The 24,664-nt window shown below is 39.9% G+C and overlaps 1 protein-coding gene and 1 pseudogene across 4 annotated transcripts in view; one reads left to right on the forward strand and one right to left on the reverse strand.

The window, feature by feature from the left end:
- Positions 1 to 429: 429 nt before the first annotated feature.
- Positions 430 to 24,664, forward strand: part of Mtmr3 (myotubularin related protein 3) — a 121,245-nt gene continuing 97,010 nt past the window's right edge. For all 4 annotated transcript variants that reach the window (XM_057771575.1, XM_057771576.1, XM_057771577.1 and 1 more), the window contains exon 1: positions 430 to 631. The gene's annotated coding sequence lies outside the window, so the exon portion shown is untranslated. The remainder of the gene's footprint in view (positions 632 to 24,664) is intronic.
- LOC130876330 (mitochondrial import inner membrane translocase subunit Tim17-B-like) lies at positions 11,419 to 11,840 on the reverse strand (annotated as a pseudogene).

The following is a 24,664-nucleotide window of genomic DNA, read 5'->3' on the forward strand; positions in this document are numbered from 1 at the left end:
AGCATAACCTGTAGCACACTATATTTACATGCACCGTATTAAATTAGTTTTATATTGACTATACCTGCTGGGGAAATAATATCACTACTGTTCTAATAGAGAGTAGAGTAAGCTAAGGTGCTGTCTTGAGTTACTAAGCTAGCAAAAGAAGCCTCCTGAACATCTTTTTAGTCTTTGGTTTTATTTTTCTTAATTTGTAACGGTTCATCTAGTCAGTTCCCATTTTTCTATTCTTTTTTCGCTCATCTCCTGTGGTCGCTTCTCCGCAGCCACTTTCTGCCAACCTGCAGCCTCGCCCACATTCCGGGGCGTGACCAACTCGCCAGGCTCCGCCCCCGTCCATCCCGTGACAGCCAGCCCACTTCTATCCACCCCCGACGGCCGACAGCGCCGGAGCGTGCGCGCGCGCCCCCGCCAGCAGCTCCGATCGGTCTCGGGCGCGCGCTCTGTGTGGCCGCTGCCGCCATGTTGTTGTGGTTGTGAGAAGGCGGCGGCGGCGGAGGCGGCGCGGAGTAGCCGGCAGAGACGCTCCAGCGGCCCAGGCGCTGCCCCACGCCGGCCCTGGCTGGCAGCTTCGTGGGGTGGCGGAGGAGGCCGTGCGGTGGCGGGCCTCGCCATGTCCTGCTACCTGGTAAGAAGCCCACCGCCCCGGCTCCGGTGGCGAGGAGGTGCTGGAGGAGGGGCGGGCCTCGGCCGGGCGCGGCGGCTGTCACCGGCTGAGGAGGCGGTGGCAGGCGGGGGGCTGGGGTGGCCTCGGCCGCCCGGGCGAGCTGGCAGAGTGGAGCGCAGAGGCCCGACCGGGCGACGCGGGGGAGGCGGGGTCGCCGAGCTCGGCGGCCATCCTGAACCTGGCGGCCGGTAGCACTCAGAATGTGGGGCGCTACCCCTAGAGCGCCCTGGAAATGCTTCCGGGCCCCCTTGAGGTGAGTGTGTGGCCCGAGGCCCTGACTGCGCCGGAGGGAGAGGCCGGAGGTCGTGCTGTTGGAACCTTCGGGCAAGCGGTGCGGGCCTCAGCCTGACTGCAGCAGGGCATCCTCCTGACCTGGTAGTGCTTGAAGGGGAATGAAAGTTCAGGGGTGCATGAAGGAGTTCAGGGAACACTAGTCAAATGGCGCTGCAAAAGATGAGTGTTATTTCTTGGGTTGAAATTGTGCTGGACATACTGCATTTCGGGACCCAACATGATTTTGTTGGTTGGGGTCTGAAAACTTGTTTCACAGTTAGGGGGTAGCGTTGGCACTCTGGAGGCTGTCCATCTCACTTGGGAGTTAGATCTTGATGTTCAGTCGTCTTCAGACTGAAGTTACATTCTACTTTTCCTACTGTCTTGACACCCACTCGGTTTTTTTTTTTTTTTTTTTTTTTTTTTTTTTTTTGCTGTGTAGCCTTTTGTATTAAAAAGTGCATATGTTCTTGTAGTGGAGGTTCAACTTTGTTTCTCACCATGAGAACAGTGACCCGTCAGAGGTTATGATTGAGTTATATAGAAGGTGATTATCAAAAGATCAATGCTCTTGTGCTTTTACTTGTAGGCCAAATGAGTTGGTGGCCGAAGAAAGACTTCTTTTCGATGGGTTGAGCGAATAGAAGAGTTTGCAGGGTGACTCCGTTTTGGGTAAATGTTGTGCAGTATATTATTAGGCTAAGTGTGGAATCTTCTGGAAGGTTGGATTGATTGCCTATGAAGACATCTACCATTTTTACATTTAGGTAACCCTGAGCATTGTGAGCCGCGTAGTGATTTTGTTCATAAGGCATTAGAACACAGTTTATCAAGTTGGCTGCTAACAGAGGGTATGCCCAGAGAGGCACTTGACGGCAGAGCCTAGAGGAAAGGAGGGGAAGTGAGGCGTGAAGTCGGCTTTCTGCCCGCAGAGAGAGGTCCTGAAGGCGCTTTCTAACATACCAACATTGTAGTTACTCCTGAACCATCTGACTCAGGTTTCTAGTAAAGTGGAGGCTAGGAGGGTGTGTTACAGTCATTTGAGACCAGGGTTGTGAACCTGGAAGGTGTACAGTGGATTGTGAAAAGTTCTTGAGATTTGCCTCAGGCTGTGAGGTGTGGTAAAGTCAGTTTAAAAACCTGCTTAGAGTCCTGGTTAATACTTCGTGTGGCAAAGTGGAATTCTGAGTTGTCAAGGGATGTATTCATGCTTCAGAGGGGGTGTTGAGGATTGTTGCAGTTTCGGAAGAAGTGAAAGAAGGTGTTGTTACTGTTGCACAGGGTTGCATCCCGCCATATTACAGAGAAGTAGTTTTAGAGAGGTACACCTGGTTTCAGCAAAGATCAGAAGCCTTTTGTTTCCTGATGTCCCCACTACTTAGACCAGTTCTCAGCAGAATTTTCTTTCCAGATTATTTTTTTAAGCAAATGAATAGTATTGATATGAGAAAAATCGGTGTTACTAAAAATTATGTGATATCTTACATTGAAGAGGGAGTTTTCAGTCTTTGCAACTTTGACTTTTCCTTAAGAGGTTCTGTTTTCTGTAGACTGTGAACTGTTTTTGAGTCTTAATGTATTTAAAATTTTAGGTGTTAGCTGGACGGTGGTGGTAGCTGGACGGTGGTGGCGCACACCTGTAATCCCAGTACTCAGGAGGAGAGACAGGCGGATTTCTTTGAGCTTGAGATGAGCTTGGTCTACGGAGCAAGTTCCAGGACAGGTTTCAAAGCTACAGACTCCACCCCCCTCAAAAAAACCCACCAAAATTTTAGGTGCTAACACATTGTATTGAATTTAGAGGTAGTATATACACTGGTGGGAAATTCTGCATTGATCATGGATTGTGATTTCATTGTGTCATTAATTGCTGTTGGGATATTACTTCTCTGGACTTGAGTTTCCTCATCTAGATAATTTAGAGTTCATATTTAGGCTAATTTTACACATTTTAAATAATTTTTATATATAGGAAAGTGCAGGGCTTAATAGTAAGACTCTGAGAGATGGCTCGCTGGGTAAAGACACCTACTGCCAGGCCTGCCAACCTGAGTTTGATCCCCTGGACCCATGTGGTGGAAGGAAAGAACAATTCCAAGTTTTCTTCTGGCCTCCACATATGCGCAGTGGCTCACATATGACTACACATGCACACACAAAAGTTTAAAAAGTAAACAAAACCCTGGTCCTAAAATCCCAGAAACAATATTCTGTCTTGAGTTTTGCTTTTAGCTTGTGAATTTTATACATTTCCTAAAAGTGCTCTGGAACTTGAGTGCATGTTGCAAATATGCAGAAACAACATACTTATGCTGTTGTAATACTCTTAATGTTGAAATCAAGTTGGGTTTCACTGAGGGAACTTCGTAATTTGGTATGAAGACACAATACTGAAAATGTTTTGGAGAAGTTTGCAATCTGTGTGGCTGGTTTTTTTTACATATTACCTGGTTCTGTAATTTTAAATGGTGAATTCATTTTTAAGTTTTAGAAATTATATTTATTTATTTGTGCGTATGAATGTGGGTGCATGCATGCCATGGTACACATGTGTAGGTCAGAGGACAGCCTGTAGGAGTTGATTCTCTCCATTCATCATGTGGGTTCTGGGGATGGAACTCAGTTTGTCAGATTTGGCTGCAAGTGCCTCTATTTCCTGTACTTCTATGGTGAATTTCTATGTAATTTCATAATCAGTGAAACATTGATTTAGAATTAAGTTTGAGGTCACTTCCATATTGGATTGAACTAGGTTTCCTAGTAATTTAAGACAACTACTACAATTATTAACATGTCATGGCTATTTTTAATATTAATTTTGTGATTTCGATACTGATGCTTTCATTTTTATTTTTATACTGTATTTGTACTTCTAAGTTCATAATTGTATTCTATACCACAAATGAAAATTGTTTTATCATGATAGTATAGAGCAGTAAGTTTTGATTCTACCTAGTGTTACTCATTAACCCCCCCCTCTTTTTTTCTGGGAAGCCATGCAACATTCCCTCATTTTTAGAGGAAGAACGGTGTCTACTTATTTCGTCTGTTGTGAGGGAAGATCAACTGGAATGGTGTATATGAAAAACAACCTAAAAATGTAATGATGTTAAAATCCCATTGCATTAGAATTCTTTTTTAAAAAATAATTTACTTACTTTTATTTTATGTGCATTAATATTTTGCCTGCATGTATGTTTATGTAAGGGTATTTTATCCCTTGGAACTGGAATTACACAGATGGCTGTGAGCCACAATGTGGGTGCTGGGAATTGAATCTGGGTCTTGAAAGAACAGCCAGTGCTCTTAATCTTTGAGCCATCTCTCCAGCCCCTAGAATTCTTTTTTCTTTTTTATTTTTTTTTAATTTTTATTTATTTATTTATTTATTAAAGATTTCTGCCTCCTCCCCGCCATCGCCTCCCATTTCCCTCCCCTCCCCTGATCAAGTAGAATTCTTTTTGAAAAGATTTTCATGAAAGAGTTGGTTTGTCTAGATGGGTGGTAGTGGTGCACACCTTTAATCCCAGCACTTGGGAGGCAGAGGCAGGCGAATCTCTGTGAGTTCGAGGACAGCCAGGGCCATACAGAGAAATCTTGTCTCATTGCCCCCCTCAATAAACAGAGTTGGCTTGTGAGCAGTGGTAAAAACCAGATGCATGTTTTTAAATGCAGAATTTCCTAATGCCATTGAAAAGGCAACAGAAGTGGAGAAACCTTACAATACTTGTATCTGTTAGTAGTGGATCTCATCTTGCAGTATGAGCCCTGGTTGGGCCTTGCTACTGGAACTGGAGTAAAGCCTGTCAATTCAGATGCCGATAAGGATTATGTAGAATAGACTTACTATATTTGATCTTTTTTCTTATTTTGGAGCCTGTGGTGGAAAGTGGATGGAGCAAAGAGCTTAGCATGTTCTGTGTATAGTTTTAGATGTGTTTTTGTTCCTTTTTTAAATTTTTATTTTATTTTATGTGTATGTGTGTATACCATGTATGTACTAGAGCCTGTGGAGGTCAAAGAGAAAGCAGATCCCCTGGAGAATTGAAGATGGTTATGAGCCTTCATGTGGTTTCTGGGAACCAAACCCAAGTTCTCTGCAATTTCTTCAGCCCCAAAACTGTGTTTTCTAAATGTTGAGTGTCATATTACAGGTTAATGCAATCAGTGTGGTTATTTAAAAAAAGTATTAAAAAGATAAGTTAGTACAATGCTAATGGTAAAACTGTTGGTTTGAGGACTATGTTTATTACTGTTATCATCATCATCAAAATCTATATTGGGCGTAGTGTACACCTTTAATCCCAGCACTCTGGAAGCAGAGGCAGAGGCATGAGGATCTTTGAGTTTGAGGGCAGCCTGATGTACATGTAGAGTTCTAGGCCAGCCAGGGCTGCATAGATATGTGCAGGTATGTCTATCTAAGACATAGAGCAGAGGCTAGACGTTAACTTTGGGTATCAGTCTTTGAGAACTGCCCATCTTGTATTTTGAGACAGTCTCTCATTGGGCCCTGGTACTGTGTATTTGAATTTGTCTAAGCTGACCAACTGGCTGACCTTCCAGTTCTAAATATCTGCCTATTCATGCTTCCTCACCAGTGCTGGGATTATAAGCATGGGGCACTAACACACAGAGTTTTAGGGGGTTTCTGGGGATTGAACTTGAGTCCTTATAAACTGTGTGGCAAGCACTTTACCTATTGAACTATCTCCCTGGCCTTGTAACTTTCTTTTTAGGTTTAACATTTTTTTTACTATATTTTTATTTAGTATGTGTGTATGTGTGTGTTCATGTGCAGGTACAGGTGTAGGTAGGCATCTTAAGTGTCAGAGGACAACTTGTGGAAGTCACTTCGCCCTACCTTGTTTGTTTTGTCCCAAGGAGTCAACTAAAGTTGTCATTCTTGGTGACAGCAGGCCTCTTTATCTGTGGAACCATCTTACTGACCCTAATTTTTTTTTTTTTTTTTTTTTTTTTGGTTTTTTCAAGACAGGGTTTCTCTGTGGCTTTGGAGCCTGTCCTAGAACTAGCTCTTGTAGACCAGGCTGGTCTCGAACTCACAGAGATCCGCCTGCCTCTGCCTCCCAAGTGCTGGGATTAAAGGCGTGCGCCACCACCGCCCGGCCCTAATTTGTTTTAAAATGTCTTGTCTTCTTAGTGTTATAGTTTCATTCATGTATAACATTGTACTTTGCATGTAAATTCATTTACCCTTTGCATTTGCTTCCGCTCTTCTTATGGTGGACTTCTTGCTCCCACCTTGCTTGATTTCATGTTTTCATGTCATTCATATATCTGTATCTATATCTATATCAATCACACACATATATTGTTAAATTTGGATTTCACATAGAATGAAATACATGTTATTTTCCTTCCTTCTTTTTACCTTTTCTTTTCCCCTCCACCCTCCTCTCCTCAGTTTTCTTCTCCTCATATAGTTTCTTTTAAAATGAAATTACTTCTGATTATGAATATTATAGTACATGTTAATTGTAAAAAAAAAATCACAAGATGCTGGGTGTGGTGGTGCACATTTGTAATCTCAGCGCTTGGGAGGGAGGTGGATGCAAGAGGATTGGTTTAAGGCTAACTTTATCCACATAGTGAATTTAAAACCAGCTTGGGCTACAAGAGATTCTGTCTGAAAAAGTAAACAAACAAAACACACAACCAAACCCAGGCAACCAACCCAATGACAAACCAGTAAACCATTCCAAGAGAATACATTAAAGTAGAGATGGTCTGTCCAACTTGAATTATAACTCTTTGATTATGCATTATCTATTGGAATTCTTACAAGAAAAGCTTTCCATGTGAAATTTATATTTTTATAATGGAGATTTAGTATTCTTTAATCATAGTTTATAGCAGTTTTTTGTTAATTTACATTGCCTTAATTTTTTAAAACAGTTCTGTGATGAACTTGTCTGGACATTTTCTACATTTATGCTATTTTCTTATTCTTTTAAGTTTGCTTATCAGGTCAAAGGGTGTGTTTCTTGTTTTTGTTTCTTTCCTGGATGTTGAATAATGAGCCTTAAACAATGCTTAGAACCTCCATCCCTTAAAATGGAGGTGTTTTAAAATTTGGATATAATGAAGGTATCATATTGGTAGGATGGATGTCTTAATTTCCATCAACATGTTGGAACCTATTTTCATATATTCAACTAGCAATTTGCCATCTATATCTTATAATTGTGAGACTAAAGAGGATTAGTTTCCCTGTTCTTTTTTCAGCACCAAGACTTAAACCTCTATAGTTTAACTTTGTGGAGGGGTAAACATGAGTTCAATCGCAAGCAATACTTTAGGCCTTTGGCTTTTTGGTTGCTTGCTCCATCAATGGAAAACTTGAACATTAATCTTCAATACCTTGGTGTTTAATTTATAAACTATATGTTTGTTTGTGTTTTATGAATGTAGGACACAATATGAACAAGGATGAGAGTTAGCGATGAAGCTTAAATCCCTTTTTCTTTCACCCAGTGGAGCATCTTTGAGTTCCTCTTGAGGTTTACTGTGTTTTGCTTTGGCTGTCAGTGTTTAAGATTTCTAAGATGGAATATTGTTTTTTTTTTCTCTTTTTTTGAGATCGGGTTTCACCACGTGACTGACTAGACTGGAAGAACTGTTGTGTAGCCCAGTCTGGGCTCAAACTCACAGAGAGAGATTCACCTGCTACTGCCTCTCAGTGAGCATTTCTCCAGTTTTACAAATAGTTCTGTTTAGTTGATTTATAAAGTGCCCCATGCAATTGAGAGTCTTGTTTTGTTTCTTTTTTTCTTTCTTTTCTTTCCTTTTCGACACAGGGTTTGTCTGTGTAACAGTCCTGGCTGTCCTGGAACTTGCTTTATAGACCAGGCTGACCTTGAATTCACAAAGATCTCCCTGTGTCTGTCTCTTGAGTGACGGGATTAATGCATCCAGAGAGAGTCTTATTTGTAATATAATAAGGGTAATATACACCTAAATCATCAACTTTATACTTTTTGTGATTGTTGACTAATTGAATTAAAAAAGACAAATCGTATGACAGGAACCAGTATAAACAGTCTGCTTCTCTTGGGAGAACTGATCCAGTGTGGAATGGTTTGTGGAAAGCAGTGTTGCTGTAATACATTCTTGTTCTTTTTAGAGTTCAGCTTTTGGAGACTGAGTGAAGCAATATGCTTTTGCTTTCCTTTGCTTGCAAAGTACCACAAGTAATCTGTTGTTTTAACTCTCTATTTGGAAGGGCCTGGTCTATACCATTTTAAAGACGCTTTGGTGGATTGTGACAGTGATGACTCCTCCTCCTCTTAGCTTTTGGCCTGGGAATTGAACACAGAGCCTTATTCATCTTGGCAAGCACTCTGCCCCTGAGATGTGTCCCCAGCCTGTTTATTGCTTTTTATTTTGAGACTGGATCTCACTCTGCAGCCCAGGCTGGCTTTGTACTTGAGATTCTCCTGCCTATACCCCTTAAGTGTTAGGATTAGAAGTACATGGCTCATGCCAGGTGGTGGTGGCACACGCCTTTAGTCCCAGTTCTCGGGAGGCAGAGGCAAGCAGATACTCTGAGTTGTAGTTCTACTAGCACAAAATAGAAGATAGTGGAGGCAAAGATAAGCTTGCAAAATATGTTCCATAAATTGTTAGACTCACGTTATTAAAATGTTGGAATTTTCTTTTACTATCTGTATTGAGTCCTTTTAGGTTTTTGAAGTGAAAGGCAACGTCAAGGAAGAGGTGTTGGGTAGTAATGTGCCTGAGTGAGGCTGTGGAGAAATTGGCAACAGTTATTCTGTACTATACTCAGAAACAGCAGCTGAAGTGAGACTGTGGCAAATGGCTGGCCAATTAGACCCTTATAGGAAGTATACATCTGTTGATTAGTTGAATGTAGGCAAGAGAAATTTGAAGTTGGTATACTTTGGGCCTGCAAGTATAAATAGAAGTATGCTAATTGGAAAGGGTAGGGAGTTTTGGTAAAGGTCTGAACTGAAACCCTTTATATGTTTAATACAGAGGCTAAAATATATCCAAGAAAAAATGGCCTACAGGAGCTTGGTTACAGAGAACTTGAAGTGAGAAGAAAGGTAGACCTAATATGAATAGAAGCTTGAATTTGAAAGAACAGATTTACTGGACAAGAGAAAATAGAGCTAACTAATACTTAATGTTAGATTAATAATGTACAGTGGAAACCAAAGAGAGGATTTCCAAAGGAGGGAAAATTAAGGAGTTTGAGAGATAACAAGAAAGATGAGGGCGGTAGTGGTGCACACCTTTAATCTCAGCACTTGGGAGGCAGAGACAGGCAGATCTCTGTGAGTTCGAGGTTAGCCTGGTCTACAAGAGCTAGTTCCAGGACAGGTTCCAAAGCTACAGAGAAACCCTGTTTCGAAAAACCGAGGGGAAAAAAAGGATGAGAGCCAAAGAAGTATAATCATTGCATTTGTGAACTATAACTAGCTACTGGTTATCATTTTCTTTGGTAAATTTTAGCAGAGTAGGCTGAGAGGCTAAGGGTCGAATAGGTGATGAATATGTAGCACACATGCTGTTCAGTTGAACTTCCCATGGTGATGGAGATGTTTGATATCTTTGCTGTGTAGTACCTATCAGGCACTTAAAGTTTGACTAGTTCAACCAAAGAACTAGCTTTAATTTTGGTCTTCAGGAAGAGCAATATATGCTTTTAACCTCTGAGCCATCTTTCCAGACCAATTTAAATAATTTTAAATAGTCATGTGGCTTATGACAGACTTGTTGGGCAGTGTCGATTATACATTTTTGTTTTGTTTGAGACATAGTCTCTACATAGCCCTGACTGTTCTGGAACTTACTGCGTAGACCAGACTGACTTCAAATTTACAGAGATTCACCTGCTCTCTGCCTTCATAGTGCTGGGATTACAGGTGTGTGTCACCATGCTGAGCTAATGATTATAGACTTTTAATGTGAAGCCGTTATATAGATGAGTAGTAGGAATTTATTATAGTATAAAGTAGAACCATTTGGTTTTTTATAGATTTTTTTTTTTTTTTTTTTTTTTTTGGTTTTTCGAGACAGGATTTCTCTGTAGTTTTGGTGCCTGTCCCGGAACTAGCTCTTTTAGACCAGGCTGGCCTCGAACTCCCAGAGATCCGCCTGCCTCTGCCTCCCGAGTGCTGGGATTAAAGGCGTGCGCCACCACCGCCCGGCTTATTTATAGATTTTTGTTGTAGGGCAGTGATTCTCAACCTTTCTAATGCTGTGACTCCTTAATACACAGTTCCTCATATTGTGGTGACCTTAACCATAAAATAATATATTTCATTGCTACTCCGTATCTGTAATTTTGCTACTGTTATAATTGTAATGTAAATATCTGATCTGCAGGTTGTGAGGGTCTCAACCATAAATTGAGAACCACTGTTGGAGGGCCTGTGAGATGGTGCAGCAGAGAAAGCTATGCAAGTCTGATGATCCGAGTTTGATACTTGGAACCCAGGGTAGAAAGAGAACTGACTCCTAAAAATTATCCTCTGACCTTCATATGTACACTGTGGCCTGCATGACACACATCATAAACACACAATATTAAGTAAAATAAATGCAGGTCTGGTAAAATGACTCAGTGTGTGAGGATGTTTACCACCAAGCCTGACAACCAGAGTGCAGTCTCTCTAGCATATGTGTGCATCAAAGATCGATCGCTCTACATATATATCAGTCTACCTACCTACCTATCTCTATCTATGCATTCATTCCTTTATTCATTAATTAATTTATTTATTTTTGGTTTTTCGAGACAGGGTTTCTCTGTAGCTTTGGTGCCTGTCCCAGAACTAGCTCTTGTAGACCAGGCTGGCCTTGAACTCCCAGAGATCCGCCTACCTCTCGAGTGCTGGGGTTAAAGGCATGCACCACCACCGCCCGGCTCATTATTTTTAATGTGTGAGGTTTTCTATATGTACATATGCACCACATATGTACCTTATTTCTTGAGTGGTCGGGTTGGAAATCCAACACCCTGAGTTACAGACTCTTATGAACTGCCATGTGAGTGCTGGGAACTGATTTCTCTGGAAGAGCAGCAAGGGCTCTTAACCATTGGACTGTCTTGCTAGCCCTGAAAGTCATTATTTTCTCCTACTAAGAGTTAAAAAAAGATACCAGAAATCTGAGTGGAGAGGAGGAGCAAATTGTCTCCTATGGTGTATGTATTTATTTATTGAACTGACTTTAAATACTTATCAGGGTGCCACAGGAAGGATCTGGGGTGAACTTGTTACATGTGTGAAGCTGGGTACCCTGAGAGGCAAAAATGGTGATCATATGATAAGGTCACTGGTGTGCCCCACCTCAGTGGAGTGGAGTCTGAGAGGTCCTCCCTGGATTGTCAAAGGGTTATGTGGGAGCTAGTCCTCCTTTGGAGTTAGATCATCTGGGAACGAACTGTGGAGTAGCTCCCATGGTGGTGGGGGCAGGCACTGGCTTCCTCAGAGGTATTGCTGGTAGTTGGGATAACCTGAGACTGGTGCTCCTTCTTTAGGGGTTAGTTGGCTGGGGTCTTCCAGGAATAGGGGTGCATTGTGGAACTGCCAAGTAATATTGTGACACCCTTGATGAGGGCCAACAGAATGTTCCCCATTATTGTGGAGCCCACCATGGTCAGTAGTCCACTTAGTGCAGCCAGCACGCCACTGATGATGGAGTTCCAGGGGTCTTCTTTGCCCTGAAGCTGCATCAGGTAACAGTTGATGGTAGAAGACAGTTCTCTACACTCTACAAAGCTTACCTTCAATCAGAGGTACTTGGATCCTCCCAGAATTGATATTACCTCTGAATTGGTGTTGATTTTTATCAGAGGCATTTTGAAAGCCTTTAATAGCTGGAAGATTACACCACCAACGAAACCCATAGTGAAGGTTCTATTGATATCATCAAACAGGGTCATTTAGTCACACTGTTCAGTATTTACCTTTAAATACACTGATACTTCAAATTTTATGTTTGAGAAGTTTACTTTGAGAATAATTTATAGTTTAAGTTTGTGTTGTGTTCTCTCTCCCTCCCTCCCCCAAATCACTGGCCTTGAAGTCAGAGATCTGCCTGCCTCCTGGAGTGATTTGATGAATATGATTTTTGATAGTGTTGGTAGGACTTTTTTTTATTACATCTGACTTGAATATATTTTCCTTGCAAGAAAGATAATTAAAGCATATATGAAAGAACATACTTGTGTGACTACATTACTATAAAGTTTAAAAAATAGAGGGCTGGAACACTGGCTCAGCATTTTAGAGCACTTGTTGCTCTTGTTGAAGACCCTGATTCAGTTCCCAACACCCATGTGGTCTTTCCTAACCATCCATAAAACTCCAGTTCCAGGTGATCTGATGCTGTCTTCTGCCCTCCATGGACACTAGGCATGCATGTGGTACATATATACACAGGTAAAACACTTAACACATACATAAAGTAAATTAATTAAAAACAAAAAGCAAACAATAGTAACAAACAAACAAAAAGAATCAGTCAGACAGAATTGAAAGATGGACCAGAAGTCAGAACAATCATCTTTGGCTTTGAGGACAAAAGAGAGGTGTGCTGAAAATATTCTGAGTTATGATCTGAGTTGTTGATGTTATGGCTTTGTTGAGTTTTTAAGAATCATCGAGTGATACTTGTGTGTCAGTTTTTGTTTTTTTGAGACAAGTTTTCTCTGTGTAGCCTTGGCTATCCTGACACTCAGACCAGGCTGACCTTGAACTCACGGCTCTGCCTGTCTCTGCCTCTCAAGTGCTGGGATTCAAGGCATGTGACACCACACTGGGCTTTGGCTATGAGCACTTTTGTGTGAGCTGCTACACTTCAATTAAAAGCTTTGCTCTCTCTCCTTTAAATGTAGTATGTGCTTAAAGCTGTCTACATCCCATCCATTCCATCCCATCTATCCATCCATCCATCCATCCATCCATCCATCCATCCATCCATCCATCCATCCATATTTGAGATAAAGAGTCTCATGTAACTCAGGTTTGGCCTAGAGCTCTCTCTATGTGGCAGAGAATGATCTTGAATTTCTAATCTTCCTGCCTCCACCTCTCTGGGATTAGAGGCATGTTCCAGGTTGGTCTTTGAATTCGTAGGCTCAAGCAATTTTGCTTCATCCTCGTGAGTAGCTTGGATTACAGGGCCTTACTCATGGCCTTATTCATGGTATGCATGCTTGCTATTTCGGGGTTACAGTACTACTGCTACTAGGCTGTATTGCCAAGCAAGAGAGCATACGTTTCCCCTTTTATTTGGTGCTAGGGATTAAGCCAACAGCTTTGGCTATGGCAAGTAAGCAGTCTCCTATTAGGTTTTTAAAAAATATTTATTTATTTATTTGTTATGTATACAATATTCTGTCTGTGTGTATGTCTGCAGGTCAGAAGAGGGCACCAGACCTTATTACAGATGGTTGTGAGCCACCATGTGGTTGCCGGGAATTGAACTCAGGACCTTTGGAAGAGCAGGCAATGCTCTTAACCACTGAGCCATCTCTCCAGCCCCTCCTATTAGGTTTTATCTTCAGTCCTGAGAATAAAATTTTAGGAACTATCAAGACTACCAGTTTTTTTTTTTTCTTGGCTATGCCTTCACATTACTATTTATTTGGGCAAACCATATACTTTATTTGGATTAGGATTCTCATAGTATTTCTAGATAGGTTTTTATTTGGGCCATTGACTATACTTAACAGAGCAGGATTGTAGTTTACAATGAAATGATTGTTCAAGGCCACACAGCTAATAATTATTATCATTCTTTTATTTTAGTGTAATACCTAGTGAGGTTTACTTAAGCATACCAAGCACTGTGTAAGTGATTAACATTTATTTATTCTTTTGATTGTCTAGGGCTGAACTCCTAGGCTTGCTTCTTTCTCATGAGTGTCTGTGATTTCAGGATGGATCTGTGCTTGTGTTTCAGCATGTGAGTATGCACATATGTGTGTATGTAGAGGTAGTTACAATTATTCTAATTTTACCGAGGAGGAAATAGGGGAAAATGGGATAATTGGCTTAGTTAGGTTGCGTTGCTGTTGAGCCCTGTGCCTGGTGAAGTGCAGTGGCCTGGATGGTGAGTATCATCTCCATTTTCTACATCTGGAGACAGAGCAGTGCTGACTTAGAATCCTGGTTGGTCTCAGCTGTCTACTTCTGAGTTGCTCTGTTCCCTGTTCTTCAGGATCCACACAGTCACTGTAGGAGCACCCTGGACTTAGTGGGGGCTCAAGCTTCAAGCTCAGGCTTGTTTCTCAAAGGCACCATCCTCCAAGGCTGAAACCCATCCTCTTAATATACACCCTAACCTAAGGCTTGGTTCTCTTTCAGCAGAGATCAGGGCAGGATTAGATTGGTGACTCCAGGTGTCACAATGAAGAACACAGACTTGAGTCTGAGCTCTTAACCATTTTGCTGTACCATCAAATTGAATGAAAGTGCTTGAGGATTTTTAGGTAAATCTAAGGTTCTAAAATAACTTTTTAAGTTTTTTTTTCTTTTTTTAGTTTGTTTTAGGTTCATTATATGTATACCAGTGTTTTGCCTGAATGTATGTGTGTGCACCATGTGCCTGTTTAGTGCCCATGGAGGCCAGGAGAAGGCATTGAATCCCCTAGAATTAGAGTTATAGGTGGTTGTGAACCACCCTGTGGATGCTGGGAACTGAATTTAGGTCCTTTGCCAGAGCAGGCAGTTTGGCAGCCTCTTAACCACTGAGCCATCTCTCCGGCCTCTTGAAGGCTTTTTTGTTTTGTTTCATTTTGTTTTTGTTTTGTTTTTGTTTTTTTGTGTTTTTTTTTGAAACAGTTTCTCTGTATAGTACTGACTATTCTGGAACTCAACTCTGTAGACCAGACTGGCCTCGAACTCACAGAGATCCCCTTGCCTCTGCCTTTTGAGTGCTGGGACCAAAGGTGTGCGCCGCCTGATACTGCTGATGCTGATGCCACCACCATTACCACCACCACCACGACGTCCACCATCTCCACCGCTTCCACCTTGGCTTTGAATGCTTTTTAATGTTAAAAAAAAGTTTTAATTATTTGAGTCAGAATTGGGAGAGGAGCCTCATGATTTGGCCATCAGGACTCTGGGAAAATCATATTAATATTTTATTTCTTTTTAGTTTTTTTTGTTTGTTTGTTTGTTTTTCGGGACAGAGTTTCTCTGTACCTTCGGAGGCTGTCCTGGAACTAGCTCTTGTAGACCAGGCTGGCCTCGAACTCACAGAGATCCGCCTGCCTCTGCCTCCCGAGTGCTGGGATTAAAGGTGTGCGCCACGACTGCCCGGCTCCTTTTTAGTTTTTAAAGATAGTGTCTCACTGATATCCCTGGCTAGTCTGGAATTTGTGTAGACCAGGCCAGCCTCAAACTCAGAGATCTACCTGTCTGCCTCCTTAATTCTGTGGATTAAAAGTTTGAGCCACCATGCCTAGTTCTTATTCCATTCTTGATTAAGCTGGTTTTCCTCTAAAATTACTAAGACTTGGATGTCTATGTAGTTTTCTTTTAATAATGTATTGATTTATATTTAATCATAAGGGAATTTATGACTTATTTACAAACATTTGCTAGATTTTTTTTTTAGGCAAAGTTTGGCATTCTTGTTCCTCCTCCCTGCAACATCTAGTTCTGGTATCAGAAAATTAAGATTCTATCACATCTATGGTTTAGAAAATTGTTTACTAGGGCTGGAGATATGGCTCAGAGGTTAGTTAAGAACACTGACTACTCTTCTAGAGGTCCTGAGTTCAATTCCCAGCAACCACATGGTGGCTCACAACCATCTGTAATGAGACCTGGTGCCCTCTTCTTGCCTGCAGGCAGAGAATAGGCAGAACACTGCATACATAATAAATAATAAATCTTAAAAAAAAGTTAAAGGCCAGAGCCTGGTCTCCAAGAGCTAGCTAGTTCCAGGACAGGCTCCAAAAGCTACAGAGAAACCCTGTCTCGCAAAACAAAACAAAACAAAAGTTAAAAAAAAAAAAGAAAACTTATTACTAAGCCAGGCAGCGGTGGTGCACGTTTTTAATCCCAGCACTTGGGAGGTAGAGGCAGGTGGATCCTTGAGTTCGAGTTCAGCCTGGTCTACAAGAGCTGTTCCAGGACAGACTCCAAAGCCATCTCAAAAAATCAAAAACAACGACAACAACAATAAAACGTTTACTAAGATATACTTTATATACAGCAGTGTTGAGTTTTAGACACATAATTGTGTAAAAACCATTATGATCAAGAAAGAATAGTTTGTTTCATTATCTTAAACAATTTTTTTATGTTCCTTTCTGTAGTTAATCTGGTCTGGCTACTTGTTTTGTCTGTATGGCTTTTGACTATTTTAGAATTCTATATAAATGGAACCTTGTGGCATGTAACCTTTTTTTATTTTTTGAGATAATGTCTCACTATATGTAGTCCTGACTGTCATGAAACTTGCTCTATGTATTAGACTGGCCTTGAACTTGCAGATTCTGCCTCTGAAGGGCAGAGGTTATAGGCATATTATACTTAATATAGTGTAATTTGATAGTCATTTCTGTTCTGGTTATCAGTAATCAGTTTTTATTGCATAATATTTTATTGTATGAATATACCATAGTTTATTTATCCTTTAGCTTATTTGTGTTATTTTCAGGTTTTGTTAATTACAGATAAAGGTGCTAGAAACCTCCTTACGTGTGCTCTTGTATGTATGACCACAGTGTATTGTTTCATGGTTAAAAGAGTAAAGTGCCTGACACTGAGGAGATGGGCCAGTTGGAAGAGTGCTCGATAGAACTTATACAAGCCTGACTTTTGGGTCCCTATCACTCAAATAAAATCTAGGTGTGGTATGCGTCTGTAATCCCAGTGCTGAGCAAGGCAAGGGACCTTACTGGCCAGCAAGTCTAGTGGAATCATTGGGTTCTGGGGTCAGTGAGAGGGTCAGTCTCAGGAGATAACATGGAGAGTAATTGAGGAAGACATCTGATGCTGACCTCTGGCCTCCACATATGTGAACACAATACCAAACCATTCCAACTTTTTGATGTTGTGACATGGAATGACATCTGTAAATGTTTTGGAATACTCGAAACTGTCTGGGACACGTGTGAGCCTCAGGATGAACATATCTGGATTCTAGACCTTTTGTAGCTTTAATACAGAATCTGAAAAGGCTAGTAATTTCGTAGAATATTGTCAGTTGTTTAGCAAATTTCATTTCTAGAAAAATTCACTTAGAAGGGGAGAAAGGGAGGAGAAAGGAGAAAAATATATAGCTCAATAAAAACAAAAAAAGAAAAGGAAGGAAATTCTGGAACCTTGAAGACAGTTTGTGCCACCACGTATAGGTGTTGCCATTGGGAAAGCTGGGAAAAAGGTACAAGGGACATTTTGTGCTATTTTTGCAACTTCTGTGAGAGTAATTGCTTCAAAATAAAAAGTTAAAAAGTTGGAAAGAATAAGTGAGAATAAACTGTTTACATCAGCTGGGCGGTGGTGGCGCACGCCTTTAATCCCAGCACTTGGGAGGCAGAGGCAAGCGGATCTGTGAGTTTGAGGCCAGTCTGGTCTATAAGAGCTAGTTCCAGGACAGGCTCCAAAGCTACAGCAAAACTCTGTCTAGAAAAACAACAACACCCCCCAAAACCAAAACCAAACCAAACAAAACACTACCACCACCAACAACAACAACAAAAAACAAAAACCAGAACAACAAAGAAACAAACTTTACAGGGGTTGGAGAGATGGCTCAGTGGTTAAGAGGACGCAATCATCTGAACTAGTTTCAGGAGATCTAACAGGACTCTAAGAGCATCAGTCATATGTGGTACACAGATGTACATGCAAGCATATACACATAAAATACTAGTTATATATAATTTATTTATTTCTGGTTTTTTGAGACAGGGTTTTTCTGTGTGACAGTCCTGGTGGTCCTGGAATTTACTCTGTAGACCAGGTTGGTGTCGAACTTAAAGAGATCCATCTGCCCTTTGTTTCTTGAGTGTTGGGATTAAAGATATATGCTACCATGCCTGACATTAATTTTTAAAATTTATAGGAAAAATTTAGTGTCTAAAGAGAACAGTACATGCAAATATTTATCTGCATTTTTTTTCATTTATACCCAAAACATTAATGATTTATTACTGTATTCAGAATAAGGAGATGTCTCAATTTGTTCTCTGGAATTGGTTTCTTTCTTTCTGCCTGTCCATGTGTCAGTCCATTCATCCATCCATATATCTGCCCATCTCAGTATTTTTACTTTTATTTTATTTTTGTTTTTTGAGGTAGGATTTTTCTATGTAGCCCTGGCTGTCCTGGACTTGCTTTGTAGACCACACTGGCTGCTTACTCAGAGATCAAGGTGTGTACCACCATGCCTGGCTCAGTATTTATTTTATTTTACTTTCTCTAAGGATTGCTCTTATTTTTCTTTTTTTCCCCTTTAAAATTAATAGTATTCTCTTAAAAGGTACAGGGGCATAGACTTCCCCCGCTTCAGTGATATTCTTGCCTGATATGAGAAAGTTAATATGACTTTTCTGTCTTCAGGGTTATACAAATTTAAATGTGCTTTGCATAAATTCTACTCAAGAAAATTATCAGGAAGTTTTGCAGGACAGTTTTGGACACTGGCATACACAGTAATCTTTTCTCTGTATTGCTTACTTGTCTTTTTTCCCTTCAAATTTTTTATTTGTATATGTGGGGAGGTTGTGTTACTCAAACATTTGAGTGGCTCGCTTTGATATGTCTCTGTATTCCCTGTTTGATAATTGAGGGAATCTTGAAATGTCACTGTTTCTACTCTACAAAAATAAGTTTTCATACTAAATCCAATAGAAAGCACATTGGCAGTAGGGCAAAAGCTGACTCACTAAGGAGTAATGATAGACACTTTGAAGGGAATGACCTATCCCAGGATTCTATTTCAAAGCTTAATGTTGTGATTACATCAGTAAAAGGCAGCCAAGAAATCAAGATGAGATCTTGCTTGTACCTCCTGGGAGTAATGCTCCACATAGCAAGGACCTTTCAGAATAGTATGCACTAGTATTTGGTTAAAAAATTTAAATAAATTTAATTATAAATTAATAATATAATTACTAATGATAATATAATAATAAATATAAAATAAATTTAAATAAATAAAAATATGTTCTTAAAAATAGGTATAGCTTTGGTAAAAATCTTATATTCTTTGGGTGGACAGTAAATTGTAGATTTATAATGGTGGTAGCCTTTGAGGGACTGAAGTGCCTTTTCTCTTTTCTGAGCCTGGGTGAAGCCTTATGGGGACCTAAGGGTTAACTCAAGAAGCTCAATGCAGATCAATTTTCTAGAGCTAAAAGAATATACTTAGCTCAGTAGTAAGCACAAGTATCATGTTCATGCCAGACACTGTACACTGTCTCCTAATTAAACAGACTGGAAGATACCAAAGCAAGACCAGTAACAGTTCGGTTCTGAGGGACAGGCCCTTTGCCTATTCTCACTGAATATTTTAGGAGTAAAAATGGGTAGAAAATGAGCTTGCTTTAGTAGTGGGAAATCGATACTAACTGATTTTTGTGTGTGTGTGTGGATTAGAGTGATTACAGTTCCATTTCTAAATTTGATTTTATAGCCATAATTGTTTTTTGGTGAACAACTAAACTTTTATAATCACTGTCAAAGTTTGTTTTTATTGCTAGCTTGAGTGGAAAGTGCAGAAGCATGCCAGTTTTATGTTCAAAAGTGTCACAAAGATAAGAAAACACTTAAATTATCTCAAAGTATTTTTCAGAGATAAGCCTGAGTATACTTAGATTGACCCATATTGTAAATGTGCTATAAAATGCACTAGTCCTAAAAACATATTAAGCATGATGCTATTTTTCTATAAATAAGATGGGAGGTTATGTTTAGTTGTTTGCTGTATTTCAAGCATACAACAGTTTTCAACTGTTTTCTCCAGAGTGTGCTCAAAAGTTACATGTGCTTTGCTTTACTTAAGAAATATGTCACTTTTTTCCGGGGGGGTGGGGCGTCGTCGTCTGATTTTCAAATACAATTTGCTGTCTTTCCTATGATCTGGACCTGGTCATTGCATTAGTTTCCCTTCATCTGTATTTTTCAGCTTTTTCTACATGTAGTGCTTTGACAATGGCCTTTAAAAAATTCAGTGTGGCCGGGCGGTGGTGGCGCACGCCTTTAATCCCAGCACTCGGGAGGCAGAGGCAGGTGGATCTCTGTGAGTTCGAGACCAGCCTGGTCTACAAGAGCTAGTTCCAGGACAGACTCCAAAACCATAGAGAAACCTTGTCTCGAAATACCAAAAAAAAAAAAAAAATTCAGTGTGGCTAGAGAGAAGAAGGTTCAGTGATTAAGAACATTTGTTCTTGCAGAAGACCTGGATTTGGGTTCCTAGCACCCACATGGCAGCTCACAGCCATCCATGACTCCAGTTCCAGGGGGCCAGTGCCTTCTGACCTCTGCAGGCACCAGGTTACACAGGGTACACATACATACACAAAGGCAAAATACATAAAGTAAATCTAAAAAATAAAATGAAAAATAAACCCCAGTTACTTAGTTACAATATGCAGGAGATTGAACCCTGTTACTGAACCTAGCCCTCTGCTGGTGTTTTGCTTTTGAATTGGCTGTGCATGTACTGGTTCCACTTAATTCCCTCCCCTCCTCTCCCTTCCCCTCCCCTTTCATCCCCTCCCCTCCCTTCCCCTTCCCCCTTTTCCTTTCCTTTCCTCTCCTTTCCCTTTCTCCTCCCCTCCCCTCCCCTCCCTTCCTTTCCCTTTCTCCTTTCCCTTTCTCCTCTCCTTTCCTTTCCTTTTTTTCTCTCCTTTTCCCTTTCCTTTCACTTCCTTTTTCCTTTCCTTTTTCTTTTGTGTAGCCCTGACTGTCTGTCCTGGAAATCGTGCTTATAGACAAGACTGGCCTCAAATTCAGAGACATGCCTGTCTCTTGGCCCTGTGTAATTTCTTATATGATTTAAACATGTGTCTTTAAATTATTTATTAGTTAAGTTTATGACTTGAGAAAGTTATTTCTATCTGCCTCACTTTCCCTTTTTGTAAAACAAGGGGACTGTTATTTGCTTTGTAGAATTGTAAGATTGATTGATAAATGGTAAAGTACTTAAAAGAATGCTCTGTATGTCTTGGCTATTACAAGCCAAGAATCTTGACTCATATATATGTTCTACAATGCTTCATTTTTGTTGACTCCAATTTTCAGAACTCAACATAACTTGGTGTTAATAAATAATAAACTTCACCTTGTATTTAATTCTTTATCATAAATGACCATAATATGCTGCTTATTAAAAATAGAATATTTTGTTGCCCTAGATTGTCCTTAAAAGACAATGTTAGGGGGCTGGAGAGATGGCTCAGTGGTTAAGGGCACTGACTGCTCTTCCAAAGGACCCAGGTTCAATTTCCAGCACCCATATGGCAGCTCATAACTGCCTGTAACTCCAGTTTCAGAGGATCTTAGCTTCAACAGACATATATACAGCAAAACCCCCACTGTATACTAAATAAATAATCTAAAAAAATAGCAAGTAACTAAGTGCATCAGTAGACCAGCCAAGAATTTGAGGTTGCCAACTTTTATATAATACTTAACTGTTTTGAAATGATTTATTTTGAAACAAAGTAATATAAAACCTAGATATGTGGGTAACTTTAGATTTCTTTCCACTTAAAAAAATTCTTTTTCTTTTTTTAAAAGAACAACCATTTCTCTTCAGATACTTAGATCCTTGAATGCTTTATGAATGTTAGTTGCTGCCAGTGGTGATCAACAATAGTATGAATCTATACTATACTTTTAAATTTGGACCATTATTAAAGATATTGAAATATGAGATTACTAAACTGCCTTATTGATTTTATGCATCTTTTCCTTGTTTCACCGTGGTAGGACTTTTTCAGTGACTTTTGTGACAGGGTTAGATATCCTTACTTTTACATTTATTAGAATTGTTGTTAATTCCTAGATTTTTTCCTTAAGCCAGATTTTTTTTAAGCATGTAGAAATTATCTTACAATACTTAATTATATTAGTAAAATGAATAGGATATTTGCTGGAGTTTTACATTTTTTGAAGTCTTTACATTTAATTTATGACGTCAAAGTAAATCAACATGGGACTGGAGAGATGGTTCAGTGGTTAAGAGTCCTTGCTGCTTTTACAGAGGACTTGGGTTTGATTCCAGCACCCACATGGTGGTTCACAACTATCTGTAACTCAAGTTCCAGCTGACATCATCTTGCCTCTGTGGGTTCCAGATATGCATATAATATACACCACATACATGGAGGCACAACACTTACAAAAACATATGTACACACAAAGTTTTTTAAAAAGAAAATTAGAAAAACAAGTCAACATATATAGTGGCCAAACCATTGGATTTTATATTCAGTAAGCATTTTCACTTTTTCTTTCTTTTTTTTTTTTTAAATGTCTGAAGGGTAGAATATGCCTACCAGGCTAGCGCAGTTTTCTACTTGTTCCTCCTGTGCAGGTTGGTATAAGGTACTGACATATATGTGTATATAGATAGATATTTTCCCCTTCACCTTCTCACTGTATTGATAACACAAATGATAAGAACAGCTGTCAGTTTTATTTTGGGCTTGTGAAGTTGGGACTGCCTCTAGCTGCCTGCATCTCCATTCTTGCTCTGTCAGAGATAGGCGTCTAGCTGCACAGGGAGAGATTGAGGTCAGGCAAGTACCGAGTAGCATGAGATGAAGGACTGCATCTTGTGGCACTGAGCCTTCGAGGGCCTGGTGTCTTCATTCTTTATTCCAGTGCTTCACCTCAGTATCCTGTGAGGCAATAAATTCTGGTTCTGTTGGTTTGCTTGGCTTGGGTTTCTTTGACGTGTGTGAGTCTCAGGTTGGACATGTCTGAATGCTAGATCTTTTATAACTTTACTACAGAATCTGAAAAACTAGGTGTTTTCATAGAATATTGTCAGTTATTTAGCAAACTTCACTCCTAGAAAAACCCACTTGGAATAAGTGAAAATAATCTGTTTATATAAATATTCTTTTTTGTTTGTTTGTTTTTCCGAGACAAGATTTCGAGCTTTGGAGCCTTTCCTGGAACTAGCTCTCGTAGACCAGGCTAGCCTCCAACTCACAGAGGTCCTCCTGCCTCTGCTTCCCAAGTGCTGGGATTAAAGGCATGCGCCACCACCCAGCTATATAAATATTCTTATGCTGTTAACTGTAAATCAAACATTTTCATTTTATTTAAAAAACTTATTGGGGCTGCAGAGATGGCTAAGTGGTTAAGAGCACCTGCTTTTGCAGAGGATTTGGATTTGTTCTCAGCACCAATGGCTCATAGCTGTCTGTAACTCCAGTTCCAGAGGATATGATGCCTGTTTTGACCTCTTTCATAAGGTTTATTTTATGTGGTTGCTGGGAATTGAACTCCGAATCTCTGGAAGAGGAGTCAGTGCTCTTAAACTCTGAGCCATCTCTCCAGCCCAAGGTTTATTTTATGTACATGAGTGCATACCTGATGCAGTTATGTTCATAAAATAAAAATAAATATTAGAAAGGTGGAGATCTATAGGGAAGAGACATTTGTCCTTTTTACATGCACTTGTGCACTCACACAGGTGCACTCTGCATCATGCTGCTCATGTGCGCACACACCCAGAAGAGTAGTAATAAAATCACAAACTGTGATGCTGATTATTTTTTCATGTGTATGTGTGTTCCTACCCCTTTTCTTTTTTATAACATTTTTTATATATTTTCTTTGTAGAGACACATTTCTGGTGAATGGAATAATTTTATTTTTTCTTCCTATCTTTAGGGTTTCCATTTTGTAATCTTACCATTCTACACAGAACCTCAAATAACCTGTTAAACAGAAGTGATAGGATTCATTTCTATTAATCTCATACTTGGATGAGATTAGTCTTTTCACCAGTCAGCACAATGTTTACAGAAAATTCTGTATACATCTTCTGAACCAGGATAAAGATGATCCTGTCCATTTCTCTTTTACAGAAACACTGCATGGTGTTGATCTGTTTAAATGTGTTCTCTGCATTTTTAAACATCAAGACATAGCGATATAGGTGTTTTACATTTGGCATTGAAGCAAAGAAAGCGTTCAGAATTGCTCTAGGACACTTCCTTTTACACGTATTTGCTCAAGTTACCTTTCACTCTTCTCTGTTCTTATCATTTTGTTTTTATGGGAGGGGCTAGAACTTTCTTGTTGATGTTTTAATATTTTTTACATGTAATTAGTTTTACTTCTATGGTTGTAGGAAGCATATGGTTGGATCTTGCCTTTAAAAACAAATAACAAAACCATCTGCCTACCCCCTTTTCTTATGTATTTTCACTCTTTCATCATAATGACTTGTTTCATTTACCTTGATCTGACTGCTTGTTGCATTATGAGCTAAAGCTGAGAGATAAATTGTTGAAGCAAGGCAGGCAACTTTATCTGAAGAGTTGGCTGGCCGAGAAGATGGAAGACTTCACCAGATTCTGTCTTGCTGGGAAACTGATTTAGTAATGGCTTATATAATGATGGGTGTTCCCAGACTGGTAAATGACTTCATGGGAGGTAGACAGGTCTGGGGAGAGCAGGCAGAACAGGGCAGATGGAGTACATCTGATTCTACTTACCAAGTCAGGAGATGCCTTTTATT

Source organism: Chionomys nivalis, chromosome 6, assembly GCF_950005125.1.
Source record: "Chionomys nivalis chromosome 6, mChiNiv1.1, whole genome shotgun sequence".
NCBI lineage: Eukaryota > Metazoa > Chordata > Mammalia > Rodentia > Cricetidae > Chionomys > Chionomys nivalis.